Consider the following 15,762-nt stretch of genomic DNA (forward strand, 5'->3'; position numbering starts at 1 on the left):
GTCGGGAGAGGATCCAGAGGATTGCAGGGTTATGGATGTTGTTCCTTTATTCAAGAAAGGGAGTAGAGATAGCCCAGGAATTTAAGACCAGTTTTACCTCAGTGGTTGGTAAGTTGATGGAGAAGATCCTGAGAGGCAGGATTTATGAACATTTGGAGAGGTATAATATGATTAGGAATAGTCATCATGGCTTTGTCGTGCCTTACGAGCCTGATCAAATTTTTTGAGGATGTGACTAAACAGTGGTGTACCTCAGTGATCTGTTCTGGGACCCTTGCTCTTCATGAATTTTATAAATGACCTTAATGAGGAAGTGGAGGGATGGTTAGCAAGTTTGATGATGACACAAAGGTTGGAGGTGTTGAGGATAGTGTGGAGGGCTGTCAGGGGTCACAGCAGGACATTGATAGGATGCAAAACTGGGCTGAGAAGTAGCAGATGGAGTTCAACCCAGATAAGTGTGAGGGGGTTCATTTTGGTAGGTCAAATATGATGGCAGAATATTATATTGATGGCAATGTGGAGAATCAGAGGGATCTTGGGGTCTGAGTCCATAGGACACTCAAAGCAGCTGCACAGGGTGACTCTGTGGTTAAGAAGGCGTATGGTGTATTGGCCTTCATCAATCATGGAATTGAATTTAGGAGCCGAGAGGTAATGTTGCAGCTATATAGGATCCTGGTCAGACCCCACTTGGAGTACTGTACTTGTTTCAGGTCACCTCACTACAGGAAGGATATGGAAGCCATAGAAAGGGTGCAGAGGAGATTTACAAGGATGTTGTCTGGATTGGGGAGCATGCCTTATGAGAAAAGGTTGTGTGATCTCAGTCTTTTCTCCCTGAAGCAACATAGGATGAGGGGTGACCTGATAGAGGTGTATAAGATGATGAGAGGCATTGATCGTATGGATAGTCAGAGGCTTTTTCCCAGGGCTGAAGTGGGTGCCACAAGAGGACACAGGTTTAAGGTGCTGGGAAGTAGGTACAGAGGAGATGTCAGAGGTAAGTTTTTTACTCAGAGAGTGGTGAGTGTGTGGAATGGCTGTGACAATGTTGGTGGAGGTGGATACGATGGGGTCTTTTAAGAGACTTTTGGATAGGTACATGGAGCTTAGAAAAACAGAGGGCTATGGGTAAGCCTAGTAATTTCTAAGGTTGGGACATGTTCGGCACAACTTTGTGGGCCAAAGGGCCTGTATTTTTCTGTAAAAATTTTCTTTGTTTCTATAAAAAAGTCTGAAAGCACACATTCAGCAATTCAGGAACAGCTTCTTCCCCTCTGCTTTCCAATATCTAAGTGGACAGTGAACCCATAGATGCTACCTCACAACTTTTTATTTCTGTTTTTGCATAACCTATTTGACTATATAATATACATATACAGTATATACTTACTGAAATGTGTTTTTTTTATATTTATCATATATTGCAAGCTACTGCTGCAACAAAGACAACAAATTTCACAACATATGCCAGTGTTATTAAACCTGAAGTTGATTCTGAAGACAGTGGAAGAGAGGATGTTCTGCTCGTTTAAAAGTTCATCTAAGGAAACATGGCTTTCGGCTCCCAGTACTGATCATCTTGCTAGCAAACGTACAGTCTCTGGTAAATTAAATTGAAGATCTCAGAGCTAGGGTGCTGTACCTGAAGGACATTAAAAGCTGTTGCACTTTTTGTTTGAAGGAATCTTGATTAACACCTTCCATTCTGCAGTCAGTGATACAGCTTGATGGGTTCACAATACACCACCAAGATAGGACTACTGAGTTTTTCAAAGGCAAAGGAGGCTTCATGATCCACTTCTTGTGGTGTACGAATGTGGTGGTTCTGTCCCAGTCCAGTTCAAATGTTGTCCATTTTATCTGCCATGGGAGATTTCGCTTGGTGGCAGTGTACATCCCACCAGGCCAGTATAAAACAGGCTCTAGACAAATTGAACAAAGTAATCAACAGGCAGAAAACAGCACATCCTGATGCCTTCCCCATCATTTTGGGGGATTTTAGCTTAGATATCTTGAAAAAGTCTCTAATTATTATCAACAGATCATTTGTAGTACCAGAGGAACCAATACTCTGGCCACTATTACACCATCATCAAGAGCGCCTCCCATGCTATCCCACGACGACATTTTGGAAAGTCACCTGGCTGTACTTCTACTCCCTGAGTATAGGCAGAGACTGAAGACTGCAGCAACAGTAATGAGGACCAAGAAGGTCTGAGCAAGGGAGGTGCAGGAGCGCTTACAGGACTGTACTCAGGGATCATCTTCAAATCTGAATGAGTATGCCATAGCTGTCAATGACTTCATTAAAATCTGTGTGGATGAGTGTGTGCCTATGAGAACTTTCTGTACATACCCAAATCATAAGCCATGGATGAAGCAGGAGATTCATCGATTGCCCAATGCTGGGCCTGTGGCTTTCAAGTCTAGCGACCCAGGTCTGTTTTAAAAATCCTGGAACAACTTGTGGAGGGGTATTTAAAGAGCTAAGAAACAATTCTGAATGAGGCTGGAGGCAAAATCTGATGCATGTCAACTCTGGCATAGTTTGCAGGCCATTACTTCCTACAAAGCAAAATCCAACACCATGAATGGTAGTGATGCTTCACTCCCAGTTGAGTTCAATGCCTTTTATGCTGACTTTGAAAGGGAAAATAAAACCACAGCTATAAGGATCCCTGCAGTACCTAATGACCCTGTGATAACTGTCTCAGAGGCTGATATCAAACTTCCTTTCAAGATGGTGAACCCTTGCAAAGCAACAGGCCCTGTCAGAGTCCCTGGTAGAGTTCTGAAAACCTGTGCTAACCAACTGGCAGGGACGTTCATTTTCAATCTCTCATTGCTACAGTCAGAGGTTCCCAGTGCTTCAAAAGGACAACAATTATGCCAGTGCCCAAGAAGAACAGGGTGAGCTGCCTTAACAACTATTGTCCAGTAGCACTCATATCTACAGTGATGAAGTGCTTTGAGAGGTTGGTTATGACTAGAATTAACTCCTGTCAAAGTAAGGACCTGGACCCACTGCAATCTCCCTATTGCCACGATACATCTACAGCAGATGGGATCTCATTTGCTCTTCACATGCCCTTGGATCATCTGGACAATGCAAATAACTATGTCATGATGCTGTTTATTGACTACAGCTCAGCATTTAGCACCATCACTCCTGCAGTCCTTATCAAAAATCTCTAAGGCCTGGCCTCTGTGACTAGATCTTTGACATCCTAATCCAATTTGTGTGGATTGGAAATAACATCTCCACCTCACTAACAATCAACACTGGCCCACCTCAGGGACGTGTGCTTAGCCCACTGTTCTACTCTCTCTACACCCATGTCTGTGTGGCTAGGCACAGCTCAAACACCATCTATAAATTTGCTGATGATACAACCATTGTTGGTAGAATTTCAGATGGTTACAAGAGGGTGTACAGAAGCAAGATATATCAACTAGTGGAGTGGTGTTACAGTAACAACCTTGCACTCAACATCAGTCAGACCAAAGAACAGGTTGTGGTCTTCAGGAAGGGTAAGACAAGGGAACACACAAATGTTCTCAGAGGGATCAGAAGTGGAAAGAGTGAGCAATTTCAAGTTCCTGTGTGTCAATATCTCTGAGGATCTGACTTAGATGTAATATATCATTGTAGCTACAAAGACAACACAACAGTGGCTATGTTCATTAGGAGTTTGAGGAGATTTTGTATGTCACCACAAACAATCACAAATTTCTACAGATGTACCATGGAGAGCATTCTAACTGGTATCATCACTGTCTAGAATGGGAGGGCTACTGCACAGGATTGAAGTAAGCTGCAGAGAGTTGTAAGCTTAGTCAGCTACATCATGGGCACTAGCCTTTGTAGTATCCAGGACATTTTCAAGGAGCAATGCCTTAAAAAGGTGCTGTCCATCATTTAGGAAATCTATCATCCAGGTCATGCCTTATTCTTTTTGCTACCATCAGGAAGGAGGTACACAACTGTAAAGACACATATTCAATGATTCAGGAACAGCTTCTTCCCTCTACCATCCGATTTCTGAATGGAGATGTTACCCATGCACACAACCTCATTGCTGTAGGTTTTCTATATTTCTATGTTTCTACCTATTCCACCCCACAGGTGAACTCCAGGTATGACTCAAAAACGATATAATACAGTGCAGCAAACATAAGACCATAAAGCACTGGAGCAAACTAGGCTATTTGGGCCATCAAATCTATTTAGCCATTTGATCATGGCTGACTTCTTTCCTCTCAAACCCCATACTCTTGCCATCTCCCTGTAATCTTTGATGCCTTTAATAATCAAGAACCTATCAACCTCCATTTTAAATATTCAACGGGACTTGGCCTCCAGAGCATCTGTGGTAATAAATTCCACAGATTTGCTGCTCTCTGCCTAAAGAAATTCCTGCTCATCTCTTTTCTAAAGAGACATTCCTCTATTCTGAAGCTTTGCCCTCTCATCCTAGACTCTAATGGAAACATTCTCTCCATGTCTGCTCCATCTGGGCCTTTCAGCATCTTTGTTTATAGATCCAAACTGAAAATATTCAACAATTTTTGATGATCAGAGGCCTTCATATCTCAATTTGAGCACACCAAGATCTATTTCTTGCTTTCAATAATACCCTCACTGTCCTCAATCACCAAACTTCGAACATTTCATCTCTTGTTTTCAACTTCATTACTGACATTCCCTTGTGCTCTTCCCCATCTCTACCCTTTCTCTGTATCCTGTTTCCCAGTTCAGAGGAATGGCTGCTAGCCTGATTTTGTCTCCATAGCTGCTGCCTGATCTGCTGAGTATCTCTAGCTATGTGTCTTAGGTCTTAGGACAATAGGTTTAGCAAGCTAGGGATTTTCTCTTTGGAGTGAAGAGTAGTGGATGAGAGATGACTTGATGGAAGTGTACACGATGATAAGAAGCAAGTGAACAGCCAGAGACTTTTTCTCAGGGTGGAAATAGTTAATAAGAGGGGACATAATTTTAAGGTGATTTGAGGGAAGTGTAGAGGGGACATCAGAGGTAGGCTTTTTACACAGATAATTGTGGGTGTGTTGAATGTCCTGCCAGGTGTGGGGTTAGATCAGATACATTAAGGACATTTAAATAGGCATATAGGAAAATGGAGGGCTATGTGGGAGCGAACTGTTAGATTGATTTTAAAGTACATTATTAGGGACTCTACGGTGCTGTAGTGTTCCATGTCCTGTCTGTGTGTTCTATATTCTGTCCTCATAATTCCTGTACCTGCAGCCTTTTGCCTTTGTGCTGAACTGGAAGTAGTGGCAATCATGAAGCAACCAGATTATTGTTTGAAAAAAAAAGATGTGGTTCTGTAACCTACTTCTGGAAAGGAAATCTAACATCTTTAATGGAAGCACAAAGTGCTGAAGTACTGACACAAAAGAGAATGTTGGTATCCTTAGCAGGTTAGGCATGTGTAAAGAGGGATACGTAAAGCAAGTTCAAGTGGGGACTCTTCTTGTTCTAGCAACTGGCAAGTTGACATGAGTCAATCTGGAGGCCATGTCAGACAGTTATAAACATCTTCCACAATATATGGAATAGATATATTTCCAGAAGAAAAAGACATTGGTGTTTAAAAATAGAACAAACCTACAGAGAAAAGAAAATCATTACCATTGCAGCAAGCTGAAGACTGGACAAAATACACAAAAAAAGCAGCAACAAAGTGCTGAAAGATTAATGGAGAGAGAGAAAAGAAGCTGAATCCAAGATTAAGCTAACCACAAACAGTAGCAAGATTTTCTATGGACACACTCAAAAAAAATCATTTTGGGCCCTATAAAAATGAATTGGAAGAATTAATAAAAAACCAAGATGAGGAGACAAATTAGAAGAGAGAGGATCCAAATAACTTCCCAGAAATAGCTGTAAAGCAGGAAATGGAAGAGAAGTAGGAACACTGGAACAGTACAGTGCAGGATATTCATTAGTCTCACAGCCTAACAGGAAGTCACTGTTACCCAGTCTGGTGGTCCTAATCCTGATGCTCCTATACTTCCTGACAGTAGTGGGTCAAAGAGATTGTTGGGTGGGTGAAGGGGATTCTCAACAATGCTTTGGGACCTTTGTCTACAACACTCCCAGTAAATGTCACAAAAGGGGGTGGGAGAGCCCAGTGATCCTCTCTGCAGTTTTTACTATCCCCTGTAGGGTCTTGCGGTCCGATGCCTTGCAGCTTCTGTACCACACAATGATGCAGCCAGACAGTAAAATCTCAATGGTGCTCTTGTAGAAAGTTGTTAAAATGAGGACAGGGAGAGAGTTAAAATTACAGTTATCTCAAAACATTGAAGCATTTAATAATTTCTCTTTGGTTAAGATTTGTCATACCTGCTGAACATTCCAGAATCTTCTATTTCTGACATGTTTTCAGTTTCTAATTTGCACGTGACTCCTAATCCAAGATAGTGTGGCTTCCTCTTTAAAGCTCTTTTGCCTGATCCTCCATTGAAGGAGAGGCAATCAATGGTAGTCATAGAGAGAAATGACATATAAACAGGCACCATTAACCACACCACTGCAACATCGGTAACTCTCACAACTCAAGGGTTAAAGCAGTGTAAAAGGACAATTCTTGGACACAGGGAAAGGTATTTATCATTGAAACAAGTGACTGATTAGACCAGCCATCTATTTCACTGGTGTATCTTTACACCTCTAACTGAAAAGTCCTCAATTACCTGCCTTCATGAAAAATGATTTCAGAGCTCACTCATCCCTCACTTGTGATTTCTAGATCTATGGGGAAATTCAGCTTGGCAAGAAGTCAATAATCATTTTCTCTCAAAACTCTTAGATTAGTACTGCTTCCAGTTGTCCTGCTTCACCATTGCCTGACTGACATGTTCATCATAGTGACACCTACCCTCCAGACTCCAGACTCCAGACTCCAGACTCCAGACTACAGAATCAAATCAAACAGAAAATTGCATTTTAACCAATTGCAAGGTATCAGGCCCTGATGGTGTACCTGGAAGGATACTGAAAATTTGTGCCAACCAACTGCCTGGAACGTTCAAGGACATCTTCAAATTTTCACTGCCCCAGTTGGAGGTTCACACCTGCTTCAAAGGGCGTCAATTGTACCAGTGCCCAAGAAGAGCAGAGTAAGCTGCCTCATTGACTATCACCCAGTCATAGTCACATCTACTGTGATGAAGGGCTTTAAGAGGCTAGTTATGGCTTGAATCAACTCCTGCCTGAGCAAGGATCTAGACCCACTGTGATTCACCTATTACCACAACAGATCTACAGCAGACACAATCTCACTGGCTCTCCACTCTGCCTTCAATCATCTGGACAACAACAGTATCTATGTCAAGCTGCTGTTCATTGATACAGCTCAGTGTTCAACACCAGCATCTCCTCAGTATTAATCAAGCTTCAAAACCTTGGTCTCCATACCTCCCTCTGCAATTGGATGGCTGACTTCTTTATTGAGAGACTATAATCTGTGCAGATCGGAAGTAATATCTTCTCGATGACAGTCACAACTGGACCACCTCAAGCATGTGTGCTTAGCCCACTGCTCTATTCTCTCTACATTCATGACTGTGTGGCTAGGCACAGCTCAAACACGATCTACAGTATAACTTCATCAATGACACAAATGTACAATCTCAAGTGCTGACAAGGAGGCATATAGGAGTGAGATAGCTCGGCTGGTTGAGTGGTGCTGCAGTAAGAACATTCTATTCAACTACAGTAAGACCAGGGTTTGATTGTGCACTTCAGGAAGGGGAATTCAGAAGAACACACAGCAGTCTTCATTGAGGAGTCAGCGGTGGAAAGGATGAGTTGCTTCATGTTCCTGGGTGTCAACATCTCAGGTGACCTATCCTTGGTCCAATATAATGATGCAATCATGAAGACAGCATGCCAGAAACTCTATTTTTAGGACTTTGATGAGATTTGATATGTTATCTAAGACTTACAAATTTCTACAGAGGTACCATGGAGAACATTCTGACTGGTTGCATCACTGCCTGGTATGGAGGCTCCAATGCACAGGATCGATAGAGATTGCAGAGGACTGTAGACTCATTCAGCTCCAACATAGGCACAACCCTCACCATCAAGGACATATTCAAGAGGTTGTGCCTCAGGAAGGCGGCATCCATCATTAAGGACCTTCACCATCTGGGACTTGCCTTCTACTCATTATTACCATCAGGGAGGAGGTACCTACTTCCAAGCACCTTAAACCTATGCCCTCTCGTGCTAGCCATTTCAGCCCTGGGGAAAAGCCTCTGACTATCCACACGATCATTGCCTCTCATTATCTTTTACACCTCTACCAAGTCACTTCTCATCCTCTGTAACTCCAAGGAGAAAAGGCCGAGTTCACTCAACCTATTCTCATAAGGCATGCTTCCCAATCCAGGCAACATCCTTGTAAATCTCCTCTGCACCCTTTCTATGGTTTCCATATCCTTCCTGTAGTGAGGCGACCGGAATTGAGCGCAGTACTCCAAGTGGGGTCTGACCAAGGTCCTATACAGCTGTAACATTACCTCTCAGCTCTTAAACTCAATCCCACGATTGATGCAGGCCAATGCACCATATGCCTTCTTAACCAAAGAGTCAACCTGCGTGGCAGCTTTGTGTATCCTTTGGACTCGGAACCCAAGATCCCTCTGATCCGCTACACTGCCAAGAGTCTTACCATTAATGCTATATTCTGCCATCATATTCAGTCATTTTCTATTGATCCTACATCTATCCTGAACTCTCTTTTACCCTTTACATACTTAAAAAAGCTTTTAGTATCTTCTTTGATATTAGTCACCAGCTTCCTTTCATAATCCATCTTTTCCTTCCTAATAACCTTCTTAGCTTCCTTCAGCAAGTTTCTAAAAGCTTCCCAATCCTCTGTCTTGCCACAATTTTGGCTTCATTGGATGCCCTCTCTTTTGCTTTTACTTTGGCTCTGACTTCTCTTGTCTACCACGGTAGCGTCCTTCTTCCATTTAAAAATTTCTTCTTATTTGGAGCACATATGTCTTGCTCTTCCCTCATTTTTCACAGAAACTCCAACCATTTCTGCTCTGCTGTCCTTCCTGCTAGTGTCCCTTTCCAGTTAATCATGACCAGGTTCCCTCTCATGCCATTGTAATTTCCTTTATCCCACTGAAATACTGATTGATTGAAATTTAGTTTCTCCTTCTCAAATTTCAAAGTGAACTTGATCATATTGTTCCCTAAGGGTTTCTTAACCTTAAGCTCTCTTATCACCCCCAGATCATTGCACAACACCCAAACCAAAACAGCCAGTCCCCTAGTGGGCTCAACAACAAGCTGTTCTGAAAAGCCATCCCTTAAACATTCTACAAATTCTCTCTCTTGAAGTCCAATACTGGCCTGGTTTTCCCAATCCACTTTCATGTTAAAATTCCCAACAATTATCATGACATTGCCCTTCTGACATACGTATTCTGTCTCCTGCTGTAATTTGTAATCCACATCTTGGCTGCTGTTTGGTGACCTGTATACAACTGCCATTAGGGTCCTTTTACCCTTGCCATTTCTTTACTCAATCCATAGAGGCTCTACTCCTTCCAATCATATGTCATCCCTTTCTAATGATTTAATATTATTTCTTATACACAGAGCCACACCACCCATTCTACCTACTAACCTATGTTTCCAATACACCATATATGTTCAGAAACATAGAAACATAGAAAATAGGTGCAAGAGTAGACCATTCGGCCCTTCGAACCTGCACCGCCATTCAGTATGATCATGACTGATCATCCAACTCAGAACCCTGTACCTGCTTTCTCTCCATACCCCCTGATCCCTTTAGCAACAAGGGCCATATCTAACTTCCTCTTAAATATAGCCAATGAACTGGCCTCAACTGTTTCCTGTGGCAGAGAATTCCACAGATTCACCACTCTCTGTGTGAAGAAGTTTTTCCTCATCTCAGTCCTAAAAGGCTTCCCCTTTATCCTTAAACTGTGACCCCTCGTTCTGGACTTCCCCAACATCGGAAACAATCTTCCTGCATCTAGCCTGTCCAATCCCTTTAGAATTTTATACGTTTCAATAAGATCCCCCCTCAATCTTCTAAATTCCAGTGAGTATAAGCCTAGTCGATCCAATCTTTCTTCATATGAAAGTCCTGCCATCCCAGGAATCAATCTGGTGAACCTTCTTTGTACTCCCTCTATGGCAAGAATGTCTTTCCTCAGATTAGGGGACCAAACTGCACACAATACTCTAGGTGCGGTCTCACTAAGGACTTGTACAACTGCAGTAGAACCTCCCCGCTCCTGTACTCAAATCCTTTTGCTATGAATGCCAACATACCATTTGCCTTTTTCAACGCCTGCTGTACCTGCATGCCCACTTTCAATGACTGGTGTACAATGACACCCAGGTCTTGTTGCATTTCCCCTTTTCCTAATCGGCCACCGTTCAGATAATAATCTGTTTTCCTGTTCTTGCAACCAAAGCGCATAACCTCATATTTATCCATATTAAGTTGTATCTGCCATGAATTTGCCCACTCACCTAACCTATCCAAGTCACCCTGCATCCTCTTAGCATCCTCCTCACAGCTAACACTGCCGCCCAGCTTCGTGTCATCCGTAAACTTGGAGATGCTGCATTTAATTCCCTCGTCTAAATCATTAATATATATTGTAAACAACTGGGGTCCCAGCACTGAGCCTTGCGGTACCCCACTAGTCACTGCCTGCCATTCTGAAAAGGTCCTGTTTACTCCCACTCTTTGCTTCCTGTCTGCCAACCAATTCTCTATCCACATCAATATCATACCCCCAATACCGTGTGCTTTAAGTTTGCACACTAATCTCCTGTGTGGGACCTTGTCAAAAGCCTTTTGAAAATCTAAATATACCACATCCACTGGTTCTCCCCTATCCACTCTACTAGCTACATCCTCAAAAAATTCTATAAGATTCGTCAGACATGATTTTCCTTTCACAAATCCATACTGACTTTGTCCGATGATTTCACCTCTTTCCAAATGTGCTGTTATCACATCTTTGATAACCGACTCTAGCATTTTCCCCACCACCAATGTCAGACTCACCGGTCTATAATTCCCTGGTTTTTCTCTCCCTCCTTTTTAAAAAAGTGGGGTTACATTAGCCACCCTCCAATCCTCAGGAACTAATCCATAATTTAAGGAGTTTTGAAAAATTATCACTAATGCATCCACTATTTCTTGGGCTACTTCCTTATGCACTCTGGGATGCAGACCATTTGGGGATGATCCCTGGGGATTTATCTGCCTTTAATCCCTTCAATTTACCTAACACCACTTCCCTACTAACATGTATTTCCTTCAGTTCCTCCATCTCACTAGACCCTCGGTCCCCTACTATTTCTGGAAGATTATTTATGTCCTCCTTAGTGAAGACAGAACCAAAGTAGTTATTCAATTGGTCTGCCATGTCTTTGTTCCCTATGATCAATTCACCTGTTTCTGACTGTAAGGGACCTACATTTGTCTTGACCAATCTTTTTCTTTTCACATATCTATAAAAGCTTTTACAGTCAGTTTTTATGTTCCCTGCCAGCTCCCAATGGCAACTATCCTTTAGCCAAGTTTCAGAGATGACCACAATGTCATAGTTGCCAACCTGTAGCTGAATTTCAAGATTGTCTATTTTATTTCTTATGCTGTGTGCATTCAATTCCAGTCCAGTATTTCTGCTTTCTGTTTTAACTGCACCACACTTCTTATTGCCCTGTAACTCATCCCACTGGCTGTGATTATGCGTCATCTCCTGCCTGTCCTTCTATCATCTTTGTTGCATGCTATTGTAACACTTACCCAACAGGCTGGTATATGTCTAGGGGAAAAGGAGATCCAGCCACACACCAACCCCACCTCCCGTACATGCAGGTGCTGTGAGAATCGAGTTTATGCCTCGCGCCCGCCCACAGTATCAAACCCACAACAAATACCATTATGAAATACACTTTAAAGAGTTTACTAAAATTAAAAGAGTATTAGGCAATACAATATATATGCAATGAAAAAAACAAAAGGCGCCAACTTATCAAAGTTCAGTCAGTTTAGTGCACATCGTTGGAGTTCAACCATCGAACCATTTGACCCCTCGTCGCTTGCCTCCGACCTCCACGTCTTCCACCTAGGACTCCCCGGTGGTCTTCCGAGCAGTGCAGTGCACGTCCACCTTCCTCGGTGTCTTCCTCCCGACTCCCCACCAAAAGCCCGCGAAAATCCCTTCCCCACGTGCCCAGCCTCACGAGACAAAATAACATTCCCCATTGGTTAACAAATGAATACAATTACCATGTCAGCAAGTATAAAGCAAAACAACTGTGAGAGAAACACTTATCAGACAAAGAAGCATTCCTACTCTTAACAAACCAAAAAAACCCATTTTGAGTAACATACACAGGACATTGTACATTCTCTCCCCACCAGCAAATGTCATGCCCTCATGGCATTACCAGAGTTCCCCAACGCTTCTTGCAACACACAAAACCCAATCCAGGTGCAGAAAACAGTGACATAACTACCCAGAGCAGTAGAAATCACACTCGGTTCTCCTGGTACCACATATGTCAACCGCTCCGGGGGGTGCTTAATTCTCTGAGATCTCCATACCCCTTCTGCCCCACTGGGCTCCCTCTTCACCTGCGAACCCACTGTCTCGGACACCCCAGGTCTACCTGACAGACCCTCACCCCCTTCCTCACGGGGATCCTCCCTCACCTGAGATCTCTCCGGCTCATGTTCGGGTTCCACCCTCTCTCCCCCCAATGTTGGCTGCCTCTCCATCTGACCCTCAAGACCTTCCCCGTCCGGAGTAGGCTTGGCTCCGGAGAACACCCCCAGCTTCAGCCGTGGCCTCTCGGCCACTCCCACCAGGGAGTTAAGTGCGGCTGCCGGCTCTGAGGCTTCCCCCCTACCTGGGGAGCGGAGCTTAGTCACGACTCCCTCCTCCCACCTCCCTTTACTAGTGCCGGGCACCTCTCTAGGGTCCACCTCTAGCTCTAGCTCCTCAGCCTCATCCTCGGAGAGGGTGTGGAGCCCCCACGGCCCCGCCTCCCCCAGAACACTGACAGTCGCCGCCAGTTCCAACGTCCTGACGTCAGCACTCGTACGAACCAACACCCAGCTAGACTCCACCTCTTTACCACACCATCTAGCTACCAATTCTACCTGCCCAATACCTTTTACCAAACTTAAGCCCCGCACTAACGCGTCTCCCGAAACTCGAAAATCCACTCCGCTCACTGCACAGGCATACTGCCCCGGTACATCTTCCAACTCACACCAGCTAACAATCTTATCTCTGTCCATCTCCGCTCTGCTGCCTACGTGATTCCACAGCCCCTGACAATCCAATCCCGGATGAGCCCCCACAAATGTAACACTTACCCAACAGGCTGGTATATGTCTAGGGGAAAAGGAGATCCAGCCACACACCAACCCCGCCTCCCGTACACACAGGTGCTGTGAGAATCGAGTTTATGCCTTGCGCCCGCCCACAGTATCAAACCCACAACAAATACCGTTATGAAATACACTTTAAAGAGTTTACTAAAATTAAAAGAGTATTAGGCAATACAATATATATGCAATGAAAAAAACAAAAGGCGCCAACTTATCAAAGTTCAGTCAGTTTAGTGCACATCGTTGGAGCTCAACCATCGAACCATCCGACCCCTCGTCGCTTGCCTCCGACCTCCACGTCTTCCACCTAGGACTCCCCGGTGGTCTTCCGAGCAGTGCAGTGCATGTCCACCTTCCTCGGCGTCTTCCTCCCGACTCCCCACCAAAAGCCCGCGAAAACCCCTTCCCCATGTGCCCAGCATCATGAGACAAAATAACATTCCCCATTGGTTAACAAATGAATACAATTACCATATCAGCAAGTATAAAGCAAATCAACTGCGACAGAAACACTTATCAGACAAAGAAGCATTCCTACTCTTAACAAACCAAAAAAACCCATTTTGAGTAACATACACAGGACATTGTACACTATCTTTAATTTATTTCTGTTTTCCCCTTCCTCAGCTGTATCACTCTGGTTCCCAACCCCCTGCCAAATTAATTTAAACTCTCTCTAAAAGCTCTATTAAACCTGCCTGCTAGGATATTGGACCCCCTTGGGATAAGGTGTAACCTGTACTTTATAAGGTGTAACCCGTACATCCCCCAGAAGAGGTCCAATGATCCAGAAACTGAAAGCTCTGCCCCCTACACCAGTCTCTCAGCCATGCATCATGCTATTCTTGTGCTCATTAGCACGTGGCACAGGCAGCAATCCTGAAATTACTACCCTGGAAGTGCTGCTTTTCAGCTTCCTACCCAACTCCCTGAATTCTCTCTTCAGGACCTCCTCCCTTTTTCTAGCAATGTCATTGGTACCAATATGTACCCAGACTTCTGGCTGTTCACCCTACATTGCATTGTACCCACCTCAACCACTTCATTGCAAGCTCTCACTACCCTCTGCAAAGAAGTAGTCCCTCAGGTCTCTTTTAATTTTCTTCCTTCTTATATTTCTCTGAACCCTCTAGTTTTGGATTCCACAACCCTGTGGAAAAGATTGACTCTCCACCTCATCCCTGCCCTTCATAGGCTTTATAAATTTCTATGAGGTCAAATATCATGGCAGAATGTATCATTAATGGCAAGACTCTTAGCAGTGTAGAGGTTCAGAGGGATCTTGGGATCCGAGTCCATAGGACAATCAAAGCTGCTACGCAGGTTGACTCTGTGGTTAAGAAGGCATACGGTGTATTGGCCTTCATCAATCATGGGATTGAGTTTAAGAGCGAGAGGTAATGTTGCAGCTAACGGACAGTCAACGTTTCGGGCTGAACATGTCATGAAGGGTCCTGACAAAGGGTCTCGGCCCGAAACATTGACTGCTCATTTCAACGGATGCTGCCCGACCTGCTGAGTTCATCCAGCTTTTGTATGTTTTGATTTGACCACAGCATCTGCAGTGTACTTTGTGTTTAATGTTGCAGCTATATAGGACCATGGTCAGACCCCACTTGGAGAACTGTGCTCAATTCTGGTCACCTCACTATAGAAAGGATGTGGAAACCATAGAAAGGGTGCAGAGGAGATTTACAAGGATGTTGCCTGGATTGGGGAGCGTGCCTTATGAGAATAGGTAAGGTGAACTCAGACTTTTCTCCTTGGAGCGACGGAGGATGAGAGGTGACCTGATAGAGGTGTACAAAATAATAAGAGGCATTGATCGTGTAGATAGTCAGAGGCTTTTCCCCAGGGCTGAAATGGCTAGCGCAAGAGGGCATAGTTTTAAGGTGCTTGGAACTAGGTACAGAGGAGATGTCAGGGGTAAATTTTTTATACAGAGGGTGGTGAGTGTGTGGAATGGGCTGCCAGTGGCAGTGGTAGAAGTGGAAATGATAGGGTCTTTAAGAGACTCCTGGATGGCTACATGGAGCTTAGAAAAATAGAGGGCTATGGGTAAAACCTAGGTAGTTCTAAGGTAGGGACATGTTTGGCACAGCTTTGTGGGCCGAAGGGCCTGTATTGTGCTGTAGGTTTTATATGTTTCTATGCTTCTATGTTTCACAGTCTTCTACACACCAAGAAATAAAATATCAGTGTGGGCAACTTCTGCCTTTAGAACAGTCAGCATCACCATAAACTCTGCAGATTCTGGACATCCAGAGTAATACACACAAAATGCTTGAGGATCTCAGCAGGTCAGTCAGCA

Source organism: Hemitrygon akajei, chromosome 1 (assembly GCF_048418815.1).
Source record: "Hemitrygon akajei chromosome 1, sHemAka1.3, whole genome shotgun sequence".
NCBI lineage: Eukaryota > Metazoa > Chordata > Chondrichthyes > Myliobatiformes > Dasyatidae > Hemitrygon > Hemitrygon akajei.